This window comes from Cupressus sempervirens, chromosome 4, assembly GCF_028749045.1.
Source record: "Cupressus sempervirens isolate cs-2001-9-10 chromosome 4, ASM2874904v1, whole genome shotgun sequence".
Taxonomy (NCBI): domain Eukaryota; kingdom Viridiplantae; phylum Streptophyta; class Pinopsida; order Cupressales; family Cupressaceae; genus Cupressus; species Cupressus sempervirens.
The window spans coordinates 854,374,185-854,388,663 of NC_143121.1; positions in this window are offsets into that span (position 1 = coordinate 854,374,185).

Consider the following 14,479-nt stretch of genomic DNA (forward strand, 5'->3'; position numbering starts at 1 on the left):
GCCTCATGGAAGCTTGTAGAACAAGTTGGAAGCAGGTAGCAGATAAGGTTGACAACTAAGCACACTTCCACAAAAAAGGTGGAACATGCTAAAGGGAACAAACTCTTGTGTTGTCAACAACTAACCAATAAAAAAATTAAATTTTAAATATTAAATAAATGCATTAACCTAAGTAAGCTTAAGTAAATAGAATAAATAATTAACTATTAATTATTTACTCTAAAACCCCCCCTTAAGTGCAACTTAGGTGAATGCCTTAAGCTCACAAAAACTAAGATGGAATGTAGAATGGGTCCCAGCAACAAGGCCATGTTAGGTACCCATGTATAATGCAAATAAATGAAACCTCTGAAAATGGGGAAAGAGGGAAAACCTCATGGGAAAAACTCTCCCCCAAAAAGAGGTAAGTACAAACATACAAAAAAAAAATGAAGTGAAGGAAGGAAGGAAGGCCTCAACAACACCCCCCAAGGACAACTTCCACCAGAAATGTTTCAAGAGACTCTCTCAAAACCATAAGTACAACCAACCCCCCCATGAGAGATAGAAAAGGCACCAAAGCCCCCCCAGAATAATGGAGCCCCCGAAGAAAGAATCGAACCAATGAAACTCCAATGTGGAGTAAATAAGGGGACAAAATAAGGGAACCCTTGAATGAGAGGAAAAATTGGAAGGCCTATCTGATGGTCAAAGGAGAAAATATGAGAATCCTGAAAGGGAATCCCCAAAGTAGGTGTGATGACTCCATCATGAATGTCCACTGTAGAATCCACAATACGTGCACCTGGAGGCTCGATGAATGGAGCTAGAGTATTAGGCAAAGTTGAAGAAGAAGAATCCTGTTGAAGAGAAAAGTCCTCAACTAGAATAAGGATCTCAGGAATAATACAAAGGTTCAATTATCCTAACTACACCACATGATGCTCCTACAAAAGAGAAGTAGTGTGCTCCAAAAATGGAGATGGTGGACAAAATTTTGAGATGTAGAGACAAGTGGAAGGATCAACTACCCCTATAGCAATAGGAACTCCTATTACATGATCTCAAGTGAAGACTAAATTAGCAATGAACTCAACTATCTTCCCTAATCCACTACATGTAATCTAAAACATTGAGAGAAGGTTGGCAGACAAAGATGGAACATACAATACATCATTGGTATTGTAGTGTTATTCCCCATGAGAATATGAGGAATAGGAGAAGCCTCAAGAGTAAAGAAGACACCTTGAGAAGATGTCATATGGTGAGAAGCACCTGAATCCAGTATCCAAGGAACTTGTGAAGGAGATGCAATGGTAGCCTGTAATGCATGACCCTTTCCAAGATCTAATGTAGATGGAGAAGATGTGGAAGAAGACTGAAAGGTAGACCCTTGTGAGGTAGAAGACAATGAAGAAGAAACAATGTTCTTCTGAAGAAGGGCTTGCAAATATGCAATTTGTTTCTCATAGCCATCAAATCTCTTCTTAAAATAATGTGCCTCATCATGAGATCCTTTCTAACAATAGGAACAAGGAGGAGTCTCAGTCTTCTTTTTCTCCTTCTTAAAATATGATGAACTAGTAGAAGAGGGATTTGATATCAACTTCAACTTCTGCTCCTATCTATCCTTGACAAGTAATGCCTACGATTGTGAACCTGAAAGTGAATCCATCTGATTAATCTTGGATTGTTCACGAGTTAACTGATCACAAAATATCTCAAATGAAGGCATCTTGTGTTTGTCACCCAAGGGATCCATAGTGGAGTAGAAAGTAGAAGAGAAGATTTGATACTGTCCCCTCAACTTTGAGAGTATCAAAAAGATACACTCATTATCTGTCTTGGTTTTCCCACATCCCTGCAAAAGTGTACGCAAAGATTTGAATTTAATCAAGAAGTCCTCAATGGTGGGAAAGTTGTCAAGTGTCAAAGAAGTCAACTCTGCATCAAGCTGCAATGCCCATAATTCATTCACTATGCCAAAAAAAGTCTGAAATTTGAGCCAATAAGCCCGAGGAGTGGTCAAACCATCCAAGTGAAATAGTAGACTATTTGAAATATTCAGTGCAATCAATCCCATAGCCTCATACATTTTGTTTCTATGCTAAAAAACCTCAAAAGGGTGTGTGAGAACAAGTTGATTCTCATCTAGACATGACCATAAGCCTCTTGACATGAGAAGCCTTATCATTTGTACCTTCTAGGTGTGCTAGTTGTGAGGCATGATATGGGTCACAGATGGATCCACCATTGAGAGAGAAGAATACTGAAGTAGAAGGGTCTTATTCTGAATTAAATTATAGAAAAGAAAATACTCCCCCCTACAATGTATAAATTGGGCACTCTTTACTTAGTGTAATTACAATAGCCAATTTAGGGCCTATTTTTGAAAGTAGTATTTCTGTCTATAGAACTTCTAATCTAATTGCAGATCTAGAAAGTAGACAAAAATATATACACTTTCAAAAAAAAGTAGAACCTGATCATGTGTCCAGATGATCCTGTACTAAGCATTTAAAGTGGCAAAAATTGAGAATTGTGAGTTGTAGAAAAATTCAAGAACAATGATCTCAAACCATCCACACCAATGTGTAGATAACAAAATCCTACCCCAAAACAAAAAAAAATTGCTCGAAAAAATGAGTCTATATGAGGGAGATATCATTGTTTGAAAATCACCTTTGTAGTTAGTTTTTTTTGAATCACCATTGTCGCACCTCCAAAAAAATATCAAATTTTTTATGTCAAAACATCTTTCTCCTTTTTCTCCAAATACTAAAAAAATGCTCTTCCTCCCGATTGAAGAAAAAATCACAAAAAAACTAGGGTTTGTGTCTCTAAATCACGGCTTCAAAAAAATCATTCGAACAAGAAGTAGCAAGGAGGCTCTAATACCATGTAGGATTTGATGAAATCTAACTCCACAGTTGCCAAGATCACTTGCAGTGCAAATAGCTTGTCAAAGAGAAACCTAAGGAGCAAGAGCTTGAAGGAAACAAAGCAAGAGAAAATATTTCACAATAGGAAAAATGAAATTTCTATGTGAATGGATGAATTTACAATGAGAGAGAGAAAAAATATAAAGGCCTCATGGAAGCTTGTAGAACAAGCTAGAAGGAGGTAGCAAATAAGGTTGACAACTAAGCACACTTCCACACAAAGGTGGAACATGCTAGAAGGGAACAAACTCTTGTGTTGTAAACAACTAACCACTAAAACTATTAAATACTAAATATTAAATAAATGCATTAACCTAAGTAAGCTTAAGTAAATAGAATAAATTATTAATTATTAATTATTTACTCTAACAAGAATCCCATTTTTCTTCATGCTATTTTGTAAGACATCTTAATAAATTTCCAAAAGATCTATTGACAACATCCATTTGACCATTAGTTTGTGGGTGATATGTAATGAAAAAGATAAATTTTTGCCAAGTTTCTTCCAAATGGGTCCTCCAAAAATGACCTACAAATCTGCCATCTCTATCTGAAATAATATTTAATAGTAATCCATGAATTCAAACTATCTCTTTGAAGAATAAATCTACAATGTATGATGCATCTTTAGTGGATTTACATGGTAAGAAATGTGTCATTTTACTAAACCTATCCACAACAACAAAACGCTATCATACCCTTTTTGAGTTCTTGGTAATCCCATATCAAAATCCATACTAATACTTTCCCATGGTTTTGAAGGAATAGTTAGGGGCTGATATAATCCAACATCAGTACTTTTACCTTTGCTTTTCTAACAAATGGTACATTCTTCAACAAATTTTCTCACATCTTTCTACAACTTTGGCCAAAAATAATTTCTCTAAACTAACACCAAAGTCTTATCTAGTCCAAAGTCACTGGATAATGCTCCACTATATTTATTTTGTATGATGTTATCTCTCATTGAATATTTTGGTATGAAAAGTTGTTCTCCTTTGAACAATAATCGTTCTTGAATTAGAAAATCAGCATACTCATGATTGTATCTATCATCCATATTAGTACGTGATTTATAAATCTCTTGAAAATCAACATTATTAACATACATATCTTTTACATTTGAAAGTCTTGTAGTTTTCAATTGAATTTGTGATGCAGTCAAAGTTCTTCTATTCAATGAATCAACAACCTTATTTGCAACTCCCTTTTTGTGCTTAATAGAAAATGTGAATGCTTGCAATGTCTCCACCCATTTCATATGCCTATGATTTAGTTTCTCTTGATTGTTTATGAAACTAAAGGATTGGTTATCTATGTATATAATGAATTCTTTGGGCAGCAAATAGTGTCTCCATTTCTTAAGAGATTTGACAAGGGCATACATTTCTAAACCATATGAAAGGTACTTTTATTCAACTTCATTGAGTTTCTCACTAAAAAAAGCTATAGGTCTCCCCTCTTGACTAAGTACCTATCGCTATGTTTCTGACATCACATTCTATTGGAAAGACTTATGTTTGATAGTAGCCAGTTTTGCACTTATCCTCTACTAAAATCAGGAAATGCAAGGACTAGTTGTTGGGCTACTTTTTTCTTAAGAAGTTCAAAGGCTTCAATAACATTTCTACCCTCCTTTTTATGGTATTCAAAATAGGTGCACAAATCAAACTAAAATTTCTAATGAACTTTTTGTAGCAAGTGGCTAAACCATTGAAAACTTCTAATTGCTATAATAGTTTTAGGAATTGGCCATGAAAGAATTGTAGTTACCTTATCTTGTTCCATCTTGAGTGTTCACTTTGAGATTACAAATCCAAAGTATGTCATCTCCTCATGCATAAAACTACATTTCTTCAAATTAGTCATCAACTTTTCTTCTTGTAGCCTCCTCAATACCAAATCTATATGTTTCAAATGCTCCTCTTTTGTGTCGATGAAAACTAAAATGTCATCTAGATATACTACCACAAACTTTCCTGTAAAACTTTTAAAAACTTCATAAGTCTCATAAATGTACTGGGAGCTTTAGATAATCCAAATATCATTACCTTCCATTCATATAATCCCTCATTTTTCTTGAATGTTGTTTTCCATTCATTGTCTAGCCTAATGCTTATTTGATGATATTCACTTTTTAAATCACTTTTTGAAAAATATCTTGCCTTACCCAATCAACCAAGTAAATCTTATATTCTAGGCATTGGAAATCTGTACATTATAGTGATCTTGTTCAATGTTGTTGAACTTGTGCATAGTTTCCATGTTCCTTCTTTCTTTGGTGTTAGGATTCCAGGTACTATACATGGGCTTCAATTTTTTTCAATCAAATTAGTTTCAAGCAATTCTTCAATTTACCTTCTCATTTCTTCATTTTGTTGTCGTGTTAGCTTGTATGTAGCCTTGTTGGGTAATGTTGAACCTAGTATGAGATCAATGCAATGACTAATTTCTCTCATAGGTGGGAGAATTCTTGGTATTCCATTGGCTATGATTTCCTTGTACTTGTCCAAAACTGGTTTAACTTCTTCCACTACCTTTTATTTCTTCTTTTCTATCACTTCCACCTTCAAGTTTGAATGTTCCATTTCTGATTTTTCTTCCTCCATCTAATTTTCAGCATCATTCTATACTTTATCCTTGAGTATTAGAATTAATGCAAAGAGTGGGCACTTCTTTCCTTTCACTTCTTTCAAAAATTCTTTCTTACCCATTACCATGATCTTAGCTTCTGTAGCTTTTGTTTCTTCTTGAGTTGGTTTAGCAATAGGTATTAATTCAATAACCTTTCCATTTTTTTTAATGGTGTATGTATTCTTCACTCTATCATGTTGTGCCTTGAGATCATATTGCCATGGTCTACCAAAAATTAAATGGCATGCATCCATATTAACAATATCAAACAATAATCTATCTTTGTATGCTCGAATTTGAAATTCAACCCAAGTTTGTTCTTCCACTATAGTCTATTTTCCTTTATTCAACCAAGACACTTTGTAAGGATATGGATGTGGTGTTCTTGGTAACTTTAACTTCTCCACCATTTCAAGAGCTACAAAATTCTTTATAGAACTAGAGTCTACCAATACCTTGCAAACCTTTCCTCCAAACTAATAGGTAGTTCTAAAAATAGATTTCCTCTATGGCGATTTTTCTTTTATAGGCATCTTCAATAGTGTTCTTCTCATCATAAGTGCTTCTACCCTTTCTGGATAACCATAAGTTTTTGAATCATTTAGTAAATTAGCTTCTTGTGTCAAGTGTATTCTTCTTTCTCTATGAGTACTAGAGCTTTCCTTTGTTGGATATTTGTGTGCCATATGACCTTCTTGGTTACAATTGTAACACTTTATTATTCCATCTGTTCTTCCTGGTGATCTTCCTCTAAAATTTGGCCTTCTAACTCTAAAAATTCCTCTAAAATTATCAAACTTGTTCACTTCATTATATGTCTTTTTTTGTGGCTAAAAATTTTGGCTTCTTCCTCTAAATGTTCCTCTTCCTTTGAATGACTATCTTCCACTACCTCTGTTGTTATTCTCTTTTCTCCTCTTGATTTTCTTCTGCACTTTCAAAGCTAGTTGATAACACTTATCTACTATGTTAGGACTCAATAACTACAACTCCTCTTGTATATTCATTCTCAACCCATTTAGGTATCTTTTAACACAATCAAATTTCCACAATCTATAATAGTTATGATACTTAGTTTCTAGATTAGATCATGTAAAGATTTAGGTATCTTACTACCTTGATGCTCTTAGGTTTTGTAAATTTTGATCTTAGAGTCAACTTCTGAAATTCCTCTGTATAAGTGAAAATATCCATATCTCTTTGTCTAATATTTTTCCATTTCTAATGTAATTGTACTTCATAATCTTTAGGGAGATACATCTCTCTTATCATAGATATCATCTTCTTCCATGAACAAAGTTTCCTCTTCTCTTCCTTTACTCTTTCTTCTTGCACAAAATTCCACCATGTAAGGGTTGCTCCTTTCATTCTAGACTCATCCAACTTAATTTATTGTGATTCTAAAATCTTCTCACATTCAAAGTGATTCTCTAGAGCTTTAATCCATTCCAACACTAATTCAACATCCATATTTCCTGTAAACATAGGTAACTCAGTGGGTTTTCCTCCCAAAGCCATCAAAGCTTTAAAAAATAGTTTCTTAGTCTCAGATACTTCATCCTCATCATCATTTGGTACTTCTTCTTATTCTTCTTTTTCTTCTACTTTCATTTCTTTCTTCTGAACTACATTCTTCATGTGTTCCAACTTATTGGCTAATTCTTGCTAATATCCCCTTCATTTCTCTATTCTCTTTCTAAAGAATTTCTTCTTACTCCTCATGCTTCTTAGCTAACTCTACATTAGTCATCATCTTTCTTGACCCTACTAAAGAATCTTGATTAGGAACATACAACGTGGAAGTTCACACAATCGGCAAACTCTTTACTTTGATGCCAAATCTATTGCAAAGCCTCACCTTGGAAAAATTAGGAGGAAATCAATCACTTGACTAAGTTACTTGAAGGGGCACATACACCTTCTAGGATTGGTTCTAACTTGTCTCAAATTGTTATGAAACTAATTCTCTTATTAAAAAATCATAACCCTCACATGTGACAGGAGCTTTCTTGACCTCCTGTAGAAACATTTGTTTTCTACCTCAAATTAACCTAGGCTAACTTAAATTTTCCATAATGTTATTGTAAAACATAGATGGACTTAATACCTTCAAAAGTAAAATTGAATATCTAAAAGAATACAAACTATCTTCTTAATCAACGATAACTATGTTCAACTCCTCTCCCCATGTCTATACATGAAATTAAAATCTAAACCCAAGACGACCGACAAAGATAACCTCTTTAATATATGAGTCAAAATCACAATCTCATGCTTCAATTCAATACTTATCTCCATCACATACATTCATAAGATTTAACACATCGGTGAATAGATGAACACATTCACCCAATTTAAAGGCTAGATTCCTCACAGCTATGAACAAGAGTAAAATAAACAAGGAAACAAAAGAAAAACTAAGGCATATTATACATAACTCCTCTACAATCCTAGAAAATAGATTGTAGAGAGTCTAAAAGACTCCCATAAAATATTATGACCATCAAAATAGTATGCAATCACATTCACCAATACAGTAAATCGACTACTCTATAATTAAATAAAAAAAATTGAAACTTAGATGATATTCAAAATAAAATAAATTACATATTGTTATGAAGGAACTATAATATTAGTGTATTCTCTGAATATAGACTCCCAAATTCTTGAAAGAAAACAAAAATATCACATCCAACTCAAAAATCATCAAAGAAATAGAAACTTCAAACTTCCTATTCCTCTTTCTTACATTCGATAATTTCTTTTACATTCAAAAATCTGCCTTTTCAATTACTTTCCATCTCTGATGTAGGAAGATGAAACATCATCTAAAAATCAAGAATAGAGATTCATTTTACAAATCTTGAGTAATCCAAAACTACCATCAACTTTCTGAAGTTGTCCAATGCTTAGTTGGCTTAATTATTAAACACTCAAAAACTCTAACTTAAGGAAAACTAACTCAACTAGAAAAAACAAACTCACATTTTCCTAAGTGTCTATAGGTAGAGAGCTCATTGAATTATGAATCCATTTATGCCACCACACATAGGACTTTATTACAAACATTAAAAATTGAAAACACACATAAACCATTTCATTAACTTCCTATAGCATTTGTCTAATCTACCACTGCTGTAGATTGTTATGGGACTAGTCACTTCCTCTCACATACCTTCTAGTAAATGTTTGATCCAAACTATATTAGATCAATTGATTGTATATGCTAAATACTTTGTATTAACAGTAGATTCTAATATAAAAATTTGTTTCTTACTTATCCATGTCACTACTCCTTCTCCTAAAAATATAAGTCCACCACTTTTACTCTTTCTTTCATCCACATTGCCTTATTGGTCAACATCAGTATAGACTATTAGCTCAAAAGCTCTATCTTTCTTGTACCATAAACCATAGTCCTCTGTCTCTTTCAAATATCTAAAGATTCTCTTCACAAAAGTCATATGCATTTATTTTGTATTAGAATAAAATATTACCACAATGCTAACAACATGACCAATATATGGTTAGCTATTAATAACATACTATAGCTTACAAATAATAGATATGTAAAGTGTTTCATTTATCTTGGTAGTTTTGTCTTTTGTTGATAGTTTAAAACATGTGTTCATTGGTGTGCCAATTGGTCTTGACTCTTTGATGCCTAATCTATTCAAGATCTCCTTGATATACTTGGATTGAATTATGTATATACCATTCTTTATTTGTTAACCTTTTAATCCAATGAATAATTTGATTTCTCCAAACATAGATAATTCAATATCTTTCCTCATTTCATCAGAAAATGATCTACACATGAGTTCATGTCCTCCGAAAATGATATCATTGACAAATATTTCACAATCAAGATCTTATCTTCAGATTCATTTCTTAGGTATAGATTAGTTTTATCACTATTTTTCAAAAAAATCATTTCTCATCAAATATGAATTAAGAATTTCATACCATGCTTAGGATTCCTTCTTTAATCCATATAAATCCTTGTGCAACTTCCAAACCATGTTGTTCCAATTTGGGTCCACAAATCCTTTAGGTTGCTTAATGAAGACTTCCTCTTCTACATTTCTCTTCTAAAATACCAATTTGACATGAATTTAGAAAACTTGGAATCCTTTATAGCACCATATGTAAGTAAAATTCTTACACCTTCTACTCTAAATAGGAGGAAATTTTTGACCATAGTCAATTCCTTCTTCTTATGCATATCCTTTACAAACTAATATTTATTTGTTTCTTGTTACTTCCCCATTTCCATTCACATTATTTCTAAAAATCCACTTTGTACCAATAACATTCTTGCCCATGGGTGTTGGCAGTAGTGTCCATGTATAGTTCTTCTCAATTTTCTCATTTTATTCATTCATTGCATTAATCCAATCTTCATTCTCTAGTGCATCGTTAATTGTTCTAGGCTCAATTTCAAAAATTAAACATGATTTCTCTCTCAACTTACTTCTTGTCATGATTCTTACATCATTATCTCTAATTATCTATTTTATTCAGTGATTCCTTTAACAAACTTTGCTAATATAGGCTTGGTTCTCTATTATTCAATATTTTCTACACTTGACGGGGGTTCAATAGATTGCTCAATTGTCACTTCTTGTTGCTCGGGTATTATTTTTTGTCACTCGGGTAGGGTATTCAAGGATCTCTCTTGTATATAGACTTTGATAATCCTTAGGTTCTTTCTTGTTCTCTTTATCATTCTTTTCTATAAACTCATTAATTATCACATTTTCACTTTCCACCTTGTTGTTAGTAACCTTATTCAAATGTTTATAAGTCTTGCTTCCAATGGAACAACCTAGGATTATACCTTCATCTCCCTTAGAATTAGAATTTTCCATTCCTATCATCTTTAAAAATATATCATCTACTTCTATAGATTTTAAAGTAGCCAACATTCAATATATGTCCATATCAGAGCTCATAAGGTGTTTTATTTGTGTCTTTCTACAACTATACTTAGTTAAGGGTATAGATAGAAGTGTTAATTTCCTCTCTCTAGTATATATGTGCAACCTCCTTAATAAATAGTGTTATAATACAATCAATAACAGATTGATTCCTTCTTTTAACTATATCATTTTGTTTTAATGTCCTTGGTGCAGATAGTTGTCTCTTAATTAAATTATCATTGAAAAAAATAATAAACTCAATAGAAATTAATTCGTCTCCTCTATTGGATCTTAAGAATTTCATTTTATCTCAACTCTTTCCTTATACCATTTGAACATTAAAAATGCATCACACTTTTCTTTCACAAATATCATAGACATCATTATTGAGAAATCATCAACAAATAAAATTAAATATCTATCATCGTAGTACATTTGCACTTTTTTAGGACCATATGGATCAATATGAACCAATTCCAACACATAATTAGATGAGTAATACTTACTTTTGAAACTTGACTTAGTCATTTTCTCAATCTAATATTTCTTGCACATCACTTTATCAAGTTTTCTTAAGCTCAATAAACCTCTCACTCTTTTCTTTCTACTAACCTTGATTATGTTGTCAAATTTTACATATCATAACCTCTTGTGCTACAACCAAACATCTTTATTCCTTGTAATCAAATATGTATTCTCAATGAAATCTAGATAGAATAGACTAGCTCTTTTTTGTTCTCTAGTACCAATCATATTTCCAACATCATCATATAATTCACCTTTGTATTTTTGAACTCCAGTCAATGACCCGTGTTATTCAATTATGCCACACTAAATAAATTATATTTTAGTCCTTGTATGCAATATGTATTATCACATATCATATTATTATTTAAAATAATATAACATTTCCTTTCACAGGACATGGGGCATCATTTCTAAATTTAAAAAATACTCCATCATAATAATCTAGATTATTAGATTTTCCAATCTCACCAGTCATGTGATGAAATAAAAAAAAACTAACCATAATCCATATATCATTCTTACTAACTTGAGAAATGGGAGATTTTTCTTCTTCATACATTTCTTTTCCTCTAGATTCATCCTTCATTTCAACATATACAACTCCCTCACCTTATTCTTGATCACAAGTTTCATACTCTGTGTACCTCACCTACTAGGTAACACAACTTCTTTCCCTTGTACTTGTAGTCTCTATTTATTCTCTATTTATTCTCCCTTTTGTCATTCATTTCATTATTATTCATGTCAAGACATTTAAATGCAGTATGACTAAACTTGTTACATTTGAAAATTTTTGAAGGTAGTTTAGCTTTATGCTTTATGTTTCCTCCATGTGGCCTTTTTGCCAGCAATACTTCAAGTTCTTTTTGATCATTATCTTCTAGCTTATAGTCATTGTCATATTTTTTGCAATGTGATATATTTTCTCTCCTTTAACTTCTAATGGTTAGTGATGACTTGAAATAACTTTCAAGCTTAGGCATACATTTATCAAAATTATTTAGCTCAAGAGAAGTCAACCTATCAACCAAAGCATAAACAGTAATATAATTTCTAAGTATAGATCTCAACTCTTGAATAATAGAAACTCTAATAGTATAGATAGGTCATCAAATTCTAAATAAAATTCTTACCACAACTTCTTCACTTATGATTCCTCTAGATCCTTTGATAGCATTAACCTCTTACTTGATTCAGTTACAGTATTACACAACATTTTGACCATCATTCATTCTCATTTCATCAAACTTAGCTCTTTAACTTTCATCCTTCACCCTCAACACATTCTAATCTCCCCCACGAACAAGTGTGAGTTTGTCTCACACCTCCTTAGTAGTAGAAAAAACTTTGATATCATCAAATTGAACATTAGTTAGGGAAGAAACAATCTCTATTGTCAAAGAGTTATGTTATTTCTTTTCTCTCATCTATACAACTAACATAGGTCTAGGGGGTTGCAATGTGTATTGATTCTCTAGGTACTATAATGCAAAGTCTCTAATTCCAAATAGATACAACCTCATTCTTCTTTTCAATGATGGAAAGTCTTCCTTGCTCAAATCCAATACTTCTCTCTTATACATCTTCTTCTTATCTTTATCTTTTTTATTTCAAATTTCTTCCTTCAAGCACCTTTTCTCTTATACTAATCATTAGATAACTAGGAGGGGGGAGGGTGAATCAATTATCCTTAGGCTCTTTTAAAGAATTCACCACACTTACAAAAACTTAAACTAATCAATGATTCCACTCGATAAACAAAAAAATCTTAATAAACCTTATTCTAGTAAACATATTTGTACTTCCTACTAAGTATCAACTTCATTAAATGAATTACAATACTAATGAAAATTTTAACATGTAAACAAAAATAATAAAATGTCAAAAATTCACGTACACATCAATGCCAATATTTTTAACATGGAAATCTAGTTAGGTTAAAATAAACTTGATAATTTTCACCCAAAAATAATCAATCTTCGTAAATGAGCTCAATTAAGAGCCAATTGTATCATATTTTACAAGCACACTTTCTTGGTGTAACCCTATTAGGTGATTTTCACAAAAGATCATCTAGACCTTGCCATCCTTCAATGAGTGGCCTATCTAAAGGACTTACAAATATTCAATGGAATGTCACCTTACAAAAGGATTTACAAATAAAGACTATTAAGTCCACTCGGTTAATAAAAATTCTTCTTCCTATACAATTAGAGAGTAACAATGAAATGATCTAATAAATATGCAACACACATTGCTTTCTCAGATATCCATTTTGCTCATAAAATTCCTTATTGACTTGCCATCATATCAACACTTCTTTCCACTTTAATTTTCACTTAGGATACGCTCGATATCAACTTGTTCAACGACTTTACCACCAAGTTGACTATCAAATAGACCCACAACAGTTTCCTTCTTGTTTCTTCCTTATATAGACATATTTTTGCACCTTCATCTCACTCATTAGGGTTTTTATGAATACCTATCATCCACATGACTATTAAACAACTCAAATACAATGAATTTGGTGCTAGGTAAACCATTTTTAAAAATCTTGCTAGCTATATTTCTACCTTGCAACTTGAAATTTTCTTAAATCTCAAAAAATGTCTCAAATCTTTACCATCTATCTTTCCTTATTTATTTCAATTGTTGATTTTTCTAACTGACTTTGTTCTTACCTTAAAATTTTCTAGAGTAGTACATAACTTTTCTTCATGTCATGCTTTACATAATCTTTCACAAACTATTCTTCTTTTATCAAAATGTGTTCTTCCCTCATCAAACACTTCCATTACTTGGTTAACAACATGCTTAGTTAATACTAAACTCACTTGATAATCATCCTTAATTAGTTGCAACTTTATCTTAGCTAATAATTGACTTTATTTTACCCTCCTTTCTCTTCATTTACCAATCACCATCTTTAGCTTGGTGCAACTCACTGATTCTTGATCTTTTCACTTGCCAACTTCATTCCTTCATTTACTGACCAAAAAAAATTTCTTGTACATCATCTTAACACTTCATGAAATCATGTAAAATAATAAAACCACTATTATAATGCCATAGAAAAAATCATCAATTTCCCAATTAGGTTCACAAACTCAACATCACTTCTACATATCAACTTCTTACGTTATCTTCCACTTCTCTATTCAACATCACATCCTTTAGACAATTTGCAACTTATATGAATTAGTACTATCAATCAACTTAACATCAATAAAAACATGACAACTAAGATAACTCTTCTACAAAAAAATCATAGGTTGGTTCTAACCTTTTTCCTTATTAGTAGCACTTATATCCAACAACCTCCTATTTCTTTCATCAACATTAGTTGTCCAACACACCAGACCAAGTGTTTTCCGATCTAATAACAACTACAAACACAAAGTTTTGACAAACACATAAGGTCTTCATAAAAAATCCAACATCAAAATCATTAGTGCATTTTAACATCAATTC